We start from the raw sequence: 14007 nt of genomic DNA, 5'->3' as shown, positions 1-14007 counted from the left end.
ATAGTAGTATACAGCTGTTAAAACATAATAAAATATATGACACACTGGTATCGGATCAGTACTCGGTATCTGCCGATACACAAGTTCACGTATCGGAATCGGGAAACAACAAATGGTATCGGACCATCTCTATTGGTTTGTGTTCTGTTTAGGCAACTAAAACACTTTGGTTAAGAGTAGAAAGAAGGTTTTGGTTGAATATAAAAAAAAATAAAAAAAAAACACGGATACTGTCTCGTGTCACCTTTTACTTTTTAACTATTTAAAAAAAAAAAAAGACTACCATCTTTTCCCAAACTGTACCTACTTCAATAAAGGTGATGACAGCTGCGGAGATAGCCTCATAATTTATATACCACAAACATCTGATTGGTCAGCTTGGGTTGCTTGTGCTTTCTCCTACACGTTACTGATGCTGGTACAGATTGTTGAGAGTGAAAAAATGACGTTGATGAGAAAATGTAATAGGGCATCTGAGTTTATTATAATAAAAAATAAGTGGGGACGAGTGTCCCTTGCACTCATGATGGTCATTTAATAATCCACCAAGATCAATAATGGCTAGCTATTGCTCACAAGATAGCAATCTCAATACATTGCTGATAAGATTTAGGATAAGCTTTTCAGTATTCAGTGCACTATACAGGTTTTACAGTTTGTGTTCCAGAGTCTCTATTAAACTGAAATATTTCTCAGAAAATACTTAAAAATAAACACTGTATAAATCATGTGAGTTTCTCCCAGTGCAGAGAGGGGCATCAATTGAATGCAGAATTGTAAAAAAGCATTTCATTTGACAGACTGTAATGGGTAGTGTCTGTGTGGACTCGCCAGACCTTCCTTCGCAGCGCTGTGGGGGAAGATCTGGCGAGTCCACAGCAATCCGAGATGGGAGAAAAACATGCTCTGGTTTATTGTCATTTCTTTAAACCAATCACGATTGCCTTGGGGCACGGAGCAACGGCGCCTCTGCAAAATAGCCTCGGTAAGGAACTTGTTTTGGTGGAACATGTGTACGTTCAAATTTGTTTTAGTCGTGCAACAGAAAACTCAGATTGGACAGATAGTCTAGCTAGCTGTCTGGATTTACCCTGCAGAGATCTGAGGAGCAGTTAACCATAGTCCTCAGAAATCCACCGGAGTTTAAAATTCCAACACAAAGAAAGCAGAAGGTAGCGGACATCCGGCAGAATTTCCGGCGCCACCCTTGAACAATCGCGGAAGTGAAACATAGTGGATATAGACTACTTATGAAATAGAGTGGGGCGTCCACTAATCACAGGTTTGGTCAACACGCTGAACACAAAAAATTGCTACTGATGGTCAGACCACTGCCTTGAATGGTTGCTGGCTACCATTGGTGTGGTATTGTGTGTTTAAAGAGAGGCAAATTGAAAAATGCTATGCAAATGCAGACATTCTACTTCAAAATAAGTTTTTATAACCCATTAATGATGTAACTTTTGACTCTTCTGCCTTTACTTTATTATTGTTCAGCTCACCACTCTGTGACCGTGCTCTCAGGCGCCAAATGACAAGCAAGCAGTACCCCTAACTGTCCTCTTATGTCTGAATAGAGCCGTTACAGAAGATTTACGTGACAGAAAGCTGTATTATAAGGCCCAAAAGCCATTACTTGAATACATGACTCCATATCTTCTAGATTCCATGTCTATAAAGGGGCTATAGAGACCAAGCCCATACTCATATGCAAGCATTTTTCCAAAGCGACAATTTGGCCTACCAAATAGCGAGATGTCTTGTTTCTGCTTGTGCTGCGATGTGGAGGGTAAAAATGGAGGCTGAAACAGCTCTTTTCCTTTGTCTTTGCCATGATCAAACACCCATCCAAGCAAGAAGCAGCTAATGATTAGCATAATCACTCAGTCCCCAGAGCACTCAATCACCTCCGGTGGCAGTTTATGATGCAGAAGGGGAGACATGATCGAGAGGAGCTTTTCTAGCTCATAATTGGCAGTAAATATTGTATGTAGTGTATATATATATATATATATATATATTATTTTTTTTCTTCTTCCATTTTGCGGCCCAAATACAGCTGTATGTGTGCAGCCTGTGAAGTGTAAATTAGTGTTAACAGAAGGAATGGAGGAGGATTCACTGTCCTGTTGTTTTCAGAAAAGCTAAATCTTCACTAAACAGGTTCAGGTACATAGCTCATCCAAGTGGTAACCAGACACACACATTTGGATATATTAGCAATCAGATATTAACCAAGAACCAATACATATTTATAGAGCTCTGAGGTCTGTATGTGTGTGGCAAGGCAGTTTGTAGTAGTAAATCTTATTGCACATGCAGGCCTGAGAATTCACTACTGTATTAAAAAGAAAATTGTGCAAAAAGATAAAATGTTAGGGCCATTTCCGCTCTTGGAAACAATAGCAGAATGATGATGATGCATTTGAGAAGAGTGCTAGATGTCAGCTTGTATACCCATTCCAGCATCATTAGTGTTAATGTCATGCTAATGTCCCCAAAATATCCTGCTTTGCCTTATTTGACATTTTCAGAACCACATTTGATGTCAAAGAATACACGCTCATGGACGCATCAGAGAACTACTCACAGAAATGAGCAAATGTGAGGTTTTTTTTCCCAGTCCCTCTGGAGAGATTTATTTATACAACTGTCATCTAATTCTGTCGCAAACACAAACACACACATACGAGAGGCCCCCCTCTCCCCCCCTCCCACCCCCCCCAGGAGAGCTGCCCTCTACTCCGCATATCCCTTAAGAAACCATCCAGCCCAATTCTCCAGGGAATTGCCATGTTAAGACGGCGCCGCTGCTACCCGTCTTACATCTCCAGGTTGTACACACACTGTAGTTGCAAATCAAATTCAGCTGGGGAAAACAAACAAACCTCAAAGAGCATCTCTGAGGGCCGTCGGACCTCGTGGGAGGAGGAATAGCTCATCTCTCGCATTACCAGCACCGCAGACATGACAGAAGGCCAGGCCATCGGTCACCTGCCACTCGCTGGTCAACACCGACTCAAGGGCAGTCTCACACCTCCTGTGAGCTGCTCAGACCCGCTGATAAGAACTCATCTTCACTTCTGACATAAAAGCTTGTGGCTGCTGCATTGTGCGAAACAGTCACCCTGTGCATAAATCAATCACACTTCCGAATCAAGACTATTTTCCAAATAAGTGGTGACTCGTCAGATCTGCAGTCTGGGAGATGAAGGCGAGGATTTGTCAAGCACCGCTTTCTCATCACTTTGCCACCCACTGAAAGAAGATGGGTGTGGACTTCATCTTATTTGTTCAAAATATGCTGTCGCAAGTTAGATTGTTGTTTTGTACTCCTTTGTAAAGAACATCATGTGAGCTAGTATGCTCCCATAAAGGCACTGCACTGTAAAATCTTGCAGAATATAATAAATATCTTTCAATCATTTGAGTTTGTCAGCCACAATGTTATATTGTTTTTTATCGTTTTTTATTTAACCATCCTTATCTATTAAAATAAGGCAGTGTTGCAGGGTTAGTAATTTGCCTTATTACTAATTTTAATGTGATTTTGCAAGAGTTTTTGTTACCTATGGAACAGGACTGAGAAGTTCCGGTTTCACTATAACGCTGTATGAGGGATTTGGATCAGGGCAAAGGTTGTCTCACAGTGCTCATGTTCATGGTAATGAAGGAAAATGTCACCCAGTACAACAGTGTAGCTCATTGATGTTTAAATTAAATATTTTTGGACAACAATGGAGCTTAGGGAAGTCTCGATGAGCAAACGTAGTGTTAGAATAATTTCATTATCAAATGATAGACAGAGACCACTGAAGATACATTAAAGTTGTTTTTACTTGCATGTAGAATCCAGTTTACAGTGCTCACAGCACAAGTACAGAAAGTGACTAACGTAAGCCTCAAACAGTAGCTTATTTATGTATGAAATACAACCATAACAGAATTTGATGTTGTCAATTGTCTATCTTGTCAGTTTCTTTAGATGTTGTCTTCTCTATCTGGTCAGACTCGATGGCGTCCCCTTTATCTGGTTAGAGAGACGCATGTTCTGTCCTCGGGCCCCAGTCAAAATAGCCAATGACTAGAGATGGCCCGATACCATTTTTTGCTTCCCGATACCGATTCCGATACCTGAACTTGCGTATCGGCCGATACCGAGTACCGATCCGATACCAATGTGTCATATATTTTATTATGTTTTAACAGCTGTATACTACTATCCCTGTATGGATGGATGTGATATGATTTCTATCTTTGTTGTCTGTCTGGCTCAGGTTAAACTCTTTGTGAAACATGAACAAACACAAACAATGAATGCCCAAGAGCCTTCTTTTATTATCCAGTTTGACAGTCAGTTATAACGGAAAAAGAACATAAATAAACTACTTTAACGTAGATTTTCTTTAGGGCTTTATTACGTGGTATCGGATCGGTGCATTAACTGCAGTACTTCCCGATACCGATACCAGCGTTTTAGGCAGTATCGGAGCCGATACCGATACTGGTATCGGCTCATCTCTACCAATGACTCCATGTTATCTTGTGGGAACAAGTAGTGTTGTGTTTTCTTACCGGCAATTTCCACTGGATGCGGAACGTCTGTGGAACGTCGACGGAGTCATTAGGTTTCCATTAAAGTCAGTGTGTATTTCCACAGACTGTGGAACGTCTGCGTCCCTACTCCGTCCCAGTTCCGTCAGTCCGCAGCCCTCCGCAGTAGATATGCAGAGCTTCTATTTTTGACGGACGACGGAGAGCTCCGCAGCAATTCAGCACACGGCAGATCAACACATTCTCACACCCAACTCGTAAAATAAGGACGTTTGGTCAGGAGCCTTTCTCGTTCTTATTTGAAGTTAAAAGTCTCCTTTAGCGTCTCATGTAAACGTGCTTGGTCGCCACTATTGCCGTCCCTTTTTCGTCCCTTTTCACGCGCTTGGTCGGAGAAAAACAACGGGGAAAGGACGCCTCAAACGCCGGGAAACACACCGCGGGTGAAGCGCGACAATAACCGAATCGCGGAGGTTGGGTTTAGGAGAAAAACAACGGGGAAAGGACGCCTCAAAAGCCGGGAAACACACGCTGTAGACGGGGGAAACAAAAGAAAAACAACGGGGAAAGGACGCCTCAAAAGCCGGGAAACACGCGCCGGAGACGGGGAAACAAAACGCCACACGGGGGGCGCGAACTCGAGTCTCCGGAGTAAAAGTCCGGTGTTTTACCCATCCGCCACCCCAACCACTGTCCTTACTCAGCAATTTCCCGTTACATACCACTCGCTAAGTCTCATCCAACTGCGGCTCTCCCCAGTACGTTACACAAATACGCCGAAGGGTGCCTTTTTCGTCGCATCAGACGCTGAAGGACACTGACCAAACGTACTTATTTTACGAGTTCGGAATGAGAACCGGTTGGGCAGATAGTGCGGGACAGGAAGTCGAGCACAGAAACAAAATAAATATCAGTTAATTTTCAAAATAAAATCCACCGTGCTCATGGCGGATCATATTTCCCTGCACTACATCTTGAAAACACAGCACAGAGCTGTTTCCCCTCTAGTCCTCTGGATGGAAACTAACTGTTGTTGGTTTTGTGGTTCTATTCTATGTGAATTCGCGAGATCTCGTGGGTCCTCGTGACTACAGCTGTCAGTCACGGCCGCAGCCGTTACGCAACAAATCCGGGCCTGGTGGGTATTGACGGACGGCGGAGCACGCAGCAGACACGCAGCGGAGCCGGTCCGCAGCTGTTACGCATCCAGTGGAAATCCCCGGTTACTATGCAAATAGTTTAACAGACAGAGAAGAATAGTAATCACTATAATAGTATTTTATGCAACAATTTAATAAATAACAAGAGAGAAAATGTGTATCATAATTTCCCTAACACGTAGTAATGTCACTTACGAAATAGTCTCGCATTGCCAGAACTTCCTCCACAGTGCTGTGGGGGAAGGTCTGGCTAGTCCACACAGCATTCCGAGAAAAACAAACAAACGTGCTCTGGCATATTATTATTATTATTATTATTATTATTATTATCATCATCATTATGTATTATTGGCATTTCTTTAAACCAATCACAATCCTTTTGGGCGGCGCTAAGCCCCGGGCACAATGACGGTGCCTCTGCAAAATAGCCTCAGAAAGGAACTTGTTTTGGTGGAGAATGTTCAAAAGTTGTTTTAGTCGTGCAACAGAAAACTCAGACTGGACAGATAGTCTAGCTAGCTGTCTGGATTTACCCTGCAGAGATCTGAGGAGTAGTTAACGTAGTCCTCAACACAAAGAAAGCGGAAACTGACGGACATCTGGCGGAATTTCCGGCGGCACCTTACCAATCCCGGAAATGAAACGTTGATATAGACTACTTGCGAAATGATGTCTAAAAAATGATTTAATGCTGGTTTAACCATTGAAATGCAAGAAATATGCATCAGTCCAGAACACAGGACCTTCTTCCTGTATTTACTTTCTTGCTCCCGCCCCCAGACACATCTGACCAACAAGTGCTTGTAGCGATGCATTTTGGTTCACTTTGATTTTTCTCTGTGTGAATCGAAACCAAAGCAAGGGCAAAATGCTCCAATTTTACAAACTCATCAACTGATTTGGACTAGAACAAACAAACTATAAGTGTGTTAAATGCCCTAAAATTATGCAAAGAAAGAGAAACTGAGCTGGAAGTGCTCACACACCCTGCTGTCAGCTGTTACTTATGCACGTCAGTGTCAATAAGAACAGTGTGTCCTTTGAGAACTGGTTTGTTTTTGTCTTCTTCCTTGATTTGTCCAGTTTCACCTAAAGCATTTACTTTACTCTGGGTACATTTAGTGGTGCAAGGCCACTTGGGTCTTATTTTTTTTTTCTTTAACATTTTCTTTAGCAGAGTCTGTGCCTTCCTCCCGGAGTCGATTAAAAACATTGCCGCCACACACGTACTGATCAATGCTATCTCCCGGCTGATAAAACAGGAGTGTGATTGCCCATGGAAACACAGTGTTTAGTTCCTTATTAGCATGTGAGCTAGCACACCCGGCGGGGGTCAACTTAATCAGCTCAAACTCAAACTCTCAGCGGTAACCGTGAGGTGGTGGAGCCTGTCAATAACTTTCTTTGACCTACCTGCACAGCTTTAGAAGCTCTCTTTGAAGAATATCCTGATGCCTGTGATCATAACAGCTGAAGGATCCGCACTCACACTCTCGCTGACAGGATCAGGGCGGATGTGGCTTAGGTGGGAGAGCGGTCGTTTACCAATCGGAAGGCCGGTGGTTAGATCCCTGGCCCCTGCAGACGCTGAACCCTGAATTGCTCCTGATGATGTATGAATGTTTATCTGGTTGTATGGCAGCCTTGGCCACCAGTGTGTGCATGGCGCCTGCACTGTGTAAAGCGCTTTGAGTAGTCGCTAAGACTAGAAAAGCGCTATATAAATGCTGTCCTTTTATATCTTACACATAACTTGTCGTCATTATTATTAATCTTGAGTTAAGAAAATGCACTCTATTGCATATTGCATTGTTATTATTATCATTATTGTTGTTAGCTTTGTTCCTCCAAACAATGACCTCCAGCCCCGTGTGACCAGGGTGAGTTTACTGGGGAACAATGGTTTATTAGCAGTATGTAATCAGCAGAACACACACACGCACGCGCACGCACACACACAGGCTATACATTACATAGACGAATGCATGAGGCAGATGGCCTCTGTACCTGATAGTGATAGTTACCCCCACAGAACAACATTCTGCCTACTGATCCAACCATGCCAAGAGAGACGATCTGTAGGCTTAAAGAATGTAGGATAAAACGGTAATAGCAAATAAACAGTAAATATTCAAAAAGGATTATTTAGTAGTTTTAAGTGTTAATCATGTCTGAGAAACCAACAATACATTCAATTTTTATAGATGGCACTTTGCAGCCTGTGCATACAACTGATTGTATAATACAATTATAAATATACAACCACCTCCCTCTGTATAGCCTAACTAGTATTAACCGAAAAAAAGAGGACAAAACAATTACACTGACAATGACCGACAATATATAAAAACTGTATGGAAACCATGGCAGTGCAACAAGCATTATTAAGCCATTACCAAAGCTACATCAGAGATGTACTGTATGAACAATACAAACAGCCCACAAATACTCACATTAATTCAAAATGAGAGCCTGCATAGTTTTTACACACACACACACACACACACACACACACACACACACACACACACACACACACACACACACACACTTTACAATATAAACATTTTGTTCTCACCTGTCTGTACCAAAGTCTTGGCCCTCCACACTCTGCTCTAGGGTTCAGCTGCTCTGTTCGTCCTTTCTCATTGCATAACATAATCAGTCCTGTCAGTTTCTATGTCCCACTGCGCTCCTCAAAGTTTTTAGACACTTTGGGGTATTGTCACAAAAAGCAGAAAGGCTTCACTCACCTCACTGCAGGATCCACCATAAGCAATTTTACAATTAGCATGTTAGTTAGACCCAGCGTGCACCTGCACCTCAACATCATGGGTCTCGTTTGATTTGGGTCACATAGCATATTTGCAATGTTACATTAAATCCTTGATTAATTAAAGATGCTACCTTTTTATAAAACTATGCCGAGGTACAATAATGCTAACCATAACCCACAATGACGTGATCAATTTTACTGCATTGTTTTGCATTTTTGTACTGCTTGGCGCACCCCCCCCCAACAATCGCCTTTTCAAATGTTATCAGACCAAATGGATTCAATTCTGATAGTGAAGCTTAAAATGTAGCCATCTGTAGCAATTTCTTTTTTTTATAAAAAAACTAAGCCAGTTTTGATATGGATATTGTCTTTTATGTAGTTTAAATACAAACTATGTGTAGCAGCACAGGTCTTATAAAATCCATCTTAATAAAACCATACAAAATATGGAGCCCAGACAAACCTAGTGACCTATTTGTTATAACATCCCTGCTTACTCCTTCTCTCTGTCTCTGCATGATTGAATCCGATTGTCTTTTCTGAGGGTTTAATGAGGGTTTAGGGTGAGCATAGGAGCATCTTCTTCCTACAGCAAGCAGTTCTAAAGATACAGAAGTCTATAATTAGAAGTTTGAGAATGGCCATCACTTACTCTGCCTCTGATGTCTCTGTCTTCCTCCACCTTTAAAATGCTTTGTCACTGTCGCGACAGACACTGGGGAGAAGCGGAGGCAGAGTCAGTTTGAGTCTCAAAACTCTCCATTAGTTTTTAAACTCTCTATCAGACCTTGAAGTGGATTCTTAAAAGCTATTTGCGTAGGTATTCTTAAATGGACAGGTCATTGCCACATTAGCATATGACATACTATATAATACAATTTGCAAGGCCTCCCCTTTGACTTTGCGCACTACTGGGTTTTATTCCAAGCAAACTCCGCTAAATTATTATTATTTACAGCACACAAAAAAAGAAGGCACTGTAGCGTGTACAGAGTACAGATTACGTCAAGCATTACCAGTGGCACATGGTGGTAGGAGAGGAGTCAGCATGCTTCACAAAGTGCTTGTTGAGTCATTGAACACCTCCCCCCCCTTTGCCACTGTCCAGGCAACCCATCTCTTTGGTTCCCTCTGAATTTCTCCTCCAGAACCCACCCACCCTGCTTGATGTCAACTCCTCTGTTTGTGCCATAGACTTAAAACTTTTTGAAACCGGACATGACGATTTTTGACAAGAAGGCGGCGCTAGGTTGGATGACGTGACCAAGCCATTGTTGTTTATGGTTGCAATGGCGCTAAGTTAAACGCTAAAGAGGGAAAGTTGCCAAATAATTTTCAACTTTTCTGAAGCAAGTCATCCAGTGGAGTTTTATCAGCGGGTAAGGTAAAGGTACTTTATTGTCACATACACATACATGTAGCTCTGCATTTAACCCATCCTTCAAGTGAGCAGTGGGCAGCCAATCACAGCACCCGGGGACCAACTCCAGATCTGAGCCAGTGCCTTGCTCAAGGGCACTGACTGGAGAACCTAGTACATGTTTTTGATGGTGGGGGAAACACCTGGAGGAAACCCACACAAACATGGGGAGAACATGCAAACTCCACACAGAAAAGCCCCGGAACAACCTGGATTCGTACCCAGAACCTTCTTGCTGTGAGGCCACAGTGCTAACCATTGGGCCACCATGCTCGCTGTAAACGCGGACCTCCGGGTACTGCCGCCATTAATCTGTATGTAGGGCAGTACAAACATTGTCAGACTTTCCCTGAAGCTACCAGCTAACCCTATCAGAATCAGAAAGGAGTTTATTGCCACAGTAGTTACCCTACGTGAAATTTGTCTTGGTGATTTGTGCACACATACACCAACAAACATATTAAACATTAATATGAATAAATAACATATACAGAAACAAATATATACAAAATAGCTGTTTAAGTAGTTTAAGCACTGTGTGCAATGGGCCGATATAGTCACAGTATAGTCCAGGTTGGAGGTTAGCGGTAGCTAGCTAGCTTGTTAAGTGTTCCAATTAACTTTCATAAAGTAAAAACACACAGTGATAGGGTCAACGTTTAAAGATGAAAACATGGGCAACACCCAAAACAAGTTCACAGCTATTTTAATGTACACAATGTCATGATTGACAGGTCGGTGTGTAGCCATGCCCCTAAAGCATCCCCTACTTTATCGTCAATTTTTAAATAAATGGGACTGTAATTTACAAAATTAACAACATGCTTTATTGAAGACGACTTTAAACAGTCCCTCCAGAAAAACGCAATTATGCGATCGCATAATTCATTGCATAATCAGCCAAAGTCCGCATATTTATGCGGGGGCCGCATTTTTTCAAATATGCCGCACTTTCACCGCATAAATTGCCGATTTCAACGCAAAATATGCAGGGCTTGCATAATTTCATAATGCCCGCATTTTCGTTGCAAAAAAGTCACATATATCTTAGCAGAGAGTTGAAAAATGTTGCGTTTACTTCACACAAGTAGCAGCCATTTTCCCCTGTTACCATGGGAACGTGATGTTGTTGTGATTATGAAGTGATGTGAACATCATCGAAAAGCAGGGTCTTTTTTTCTCTTTTTCATTAAACTGCAGTTTTAGCAAGTTCCTGCAGTTTTTGCAAGTTTCCACAATTTTTGCAAGTTCCCACAATTTTATTGCATAAAACTGCATAAATATCCCGCATATTCCATCGCATTTTTTAAGAAAACGTGCCGCATAATCAAGAATTTTTGCCCGCAACAATCACACAAAAAAACTGTTTAAAGTAGCGATTTAGACCATAAACTCATTATGACATTTTTTTACTGAGGTGATATTAAAGTGAGAAGTTCTTCTTTTTGCAACCAGTGAAGTCGCCCCCTGCTGGAAATAGATAGAATGCAGGTTTAAGGCACTTCCGCATTGGCTTCACTTTTCAGACCCTTAAGCTTCGTCCATTACTTTTCTATGGTTTGTGTTGTCCTGGCCTTCGGTGTGTTGGGGGGGGGGGTGACAACAACAGAATTGGCAAAGGCAACATTAGCATGACCCATAAGCAGAATAGTCACAATTATGAGATGATTATAATTATTTTACATGGGTAGAAAACTGTCATGAGAAACAACTTATAACAATTAGCCATTATTTATTCGGCTCCAGTTTGCATTAAATTATATTAAAATAAGCTTTTCTTAATTTTGTCGGGTGGCACGTGGGAAATACATGAACACCTTAAAATCACCAATTCCACGCATCACCCCTACCTACTTTTTTCTTCTTTTTACAGTGTGATAATATGTCTCTATTATCATTCAGTTTATTCACAATCCTTATCCTTAATAAAACCTCCACTCTGCCAGTGTTTCCCAGATAAGAGGGATAGGGATGCATTTTGCTCACAAACACAACCCCCTGGATGCTGTCCCACCACCCATGCTGTGTCGCAGGTACTTCTTCATGTGCCATTTGATTAATAGATTAATTCCAAATTAACATGCTCTTATTCATTGTTTTCTCTGGTGGGACTCGATTGCGGAAGCGTTGATTAATGGGATTGAGTGTGGAAATGGTAATCTGCACTTTTGAAAATCATGACCTACTTTATGCACTAGTTAATATTTTTTTTTTTTTTTAAAACAGCTAGCTTTTTTTAACAGCGGAGTCTTTCTCATATTATATTTGCAGTAAAAGACTCCTATGCATAGAAGATGCAGCATAATTCCCCTGGGCCATTTTGTTTATATCTGCAATAAAGTGCTAGTGTCACATTAAATATGGTAGACTGGAGACAGGGGAGAATATATTTACTGTGGAGCCTTCATCGAATTAGTGTTCCCAGGTCTGGCTGTGGTTTCTCTCCTTGCATTCTAAACTAATGAATTGGTCCAATTAGTGGACCAATTAACAACACCAAGCGCTGTGCTATCAATTCTCCAGCTTTGTGAGAATACACTACACATATACTGTACTAGGGACTGTTGTTCCTTGAGTAACTGACTTTTGGTTTAGTATGACATTTTTAACTTTAAATCTGCTCTGGGCAGCTTTGCATGTAGTGGTTCAAAAGGTCAGAGACAAATTGAATTTCGAAAAACGTAATTACCCAAAAATCCAGCATGATGACATCAGTAAACTGTACACAGCGCGCTTGTGTTTGCCGATCTGGGGCCTCATTTACAAAACTGCGCATCGAATTTGCGTCAGTGGCGTATGGACGAAACATTGGACGTGAGTACGCTCAGAAATATTCTGATTTATAAAACCGTGCGTGCGCACGTCCTACGCCGGTTTCACTTCATAAATCCCAATCGACTCTAAATGTGGCGCAGCTTTGGCAGCTTAATGTCACGCCCATAGCTGCTTAAATAGTCAGTGAAACGTCCCAAATTAATATTCATTTATACAGACATGATGAGCAGGGAGGAAAGCAAAACATTTTTTTCACTTGAAAGTGAATAGTCCACTAATATTCCCGTTTACATGTAGCCGTGCAAAACAGGATTTTTTTCAAAGTTTACCAGCAGTGGAGGACTTGTTGGAACATGCAATGCGATGTTTGCGCATATCCAAAAACCTGAAAACTTGAAATCCAAGTCTTTAATACTGTTTAAAATTAGCTGCGTTTCTCCTTCTTATCGGCCACAAATATTGGCAGGGACGATTCAGCACTGCCTGACTATGTCACCGCTGATAAAAAGGGCAACGCAAAACATCACTACCACCAATTTTACACATTTGACACAGGTTCATCTCCAGTCTGTCCAAATTAGACACCTATCTGACACTATCTCCTGAGGGAAGAAAATAAATCTTCAAAAAAGAACCTCTTTTGGAGAAAAGCAAGGACGTCCAGCGACTAAATCCTGCCTCATTACCATATCAATTACATCTGCAGATCGACATGGCACCGGCTTTAAAGAATGTGTTTGCTGCAGTCAGTGAATATTCCTAAAGGCTGATGAGCTCCAAGAAAAAAAAAAAAGAAAAAGAGTTGAAGTCTTGACCCTTTGCTGGACCAGCCAATCAGAATGTGTTGTTCCCAGCGGGTTGAGGAGCCAATCGCATTGTCCAGTGCTGGAAGCCATGTGTCCTCCGCCGAGATGTCGGCCCGCACTGGAGGTGATCACACACACGTGCAAATGAAGCAGAGAAACAAATTAAATGTTGTCGTTGAATCAGCGAATGTGTAAATATAACAGAATGTCACAAAAATCTTAAATGCTGATTTACAGAGTACTCGGAATGCCCCTTTTTATTCTTGTCAATTTTACGACGACAGCTTTTTGTCCTGTAGTTTTATGTTCATGTTTTATAATCCTTGCGTGATCACATTTCACACTTTCAAATATAGCCAGCATGTGTGATGTAAAGCCTTTCGTCCTCCCTCCCCCCCACCCCACACTCTCTTGTCCTTTCAGTGATGAAACCTTCCCCTCAGCGGACACCATCTTCTAGTTGCTTAGTTGCTGGGAGGAGAACAAAAGCTGTCATTCACTGATCTCCCCCTT

The sequence above is a fragment of the Perca fluviatilis genome, chromosome 7 (genome assembly GCF_010015445.1).
Source record: "Perca fluviatilis chromosome 7, GENO_Pfluv_1.0, whole genome shotgun sequence".
Lineage (NCBI taxonomy): Eukaryota > Metazoa > Chordata > Actinopteri > Perciformes > Percidae > Perca > Perca fluviatilis.
Note: the sequence above shows the minus strand (reverse complement) of the source record.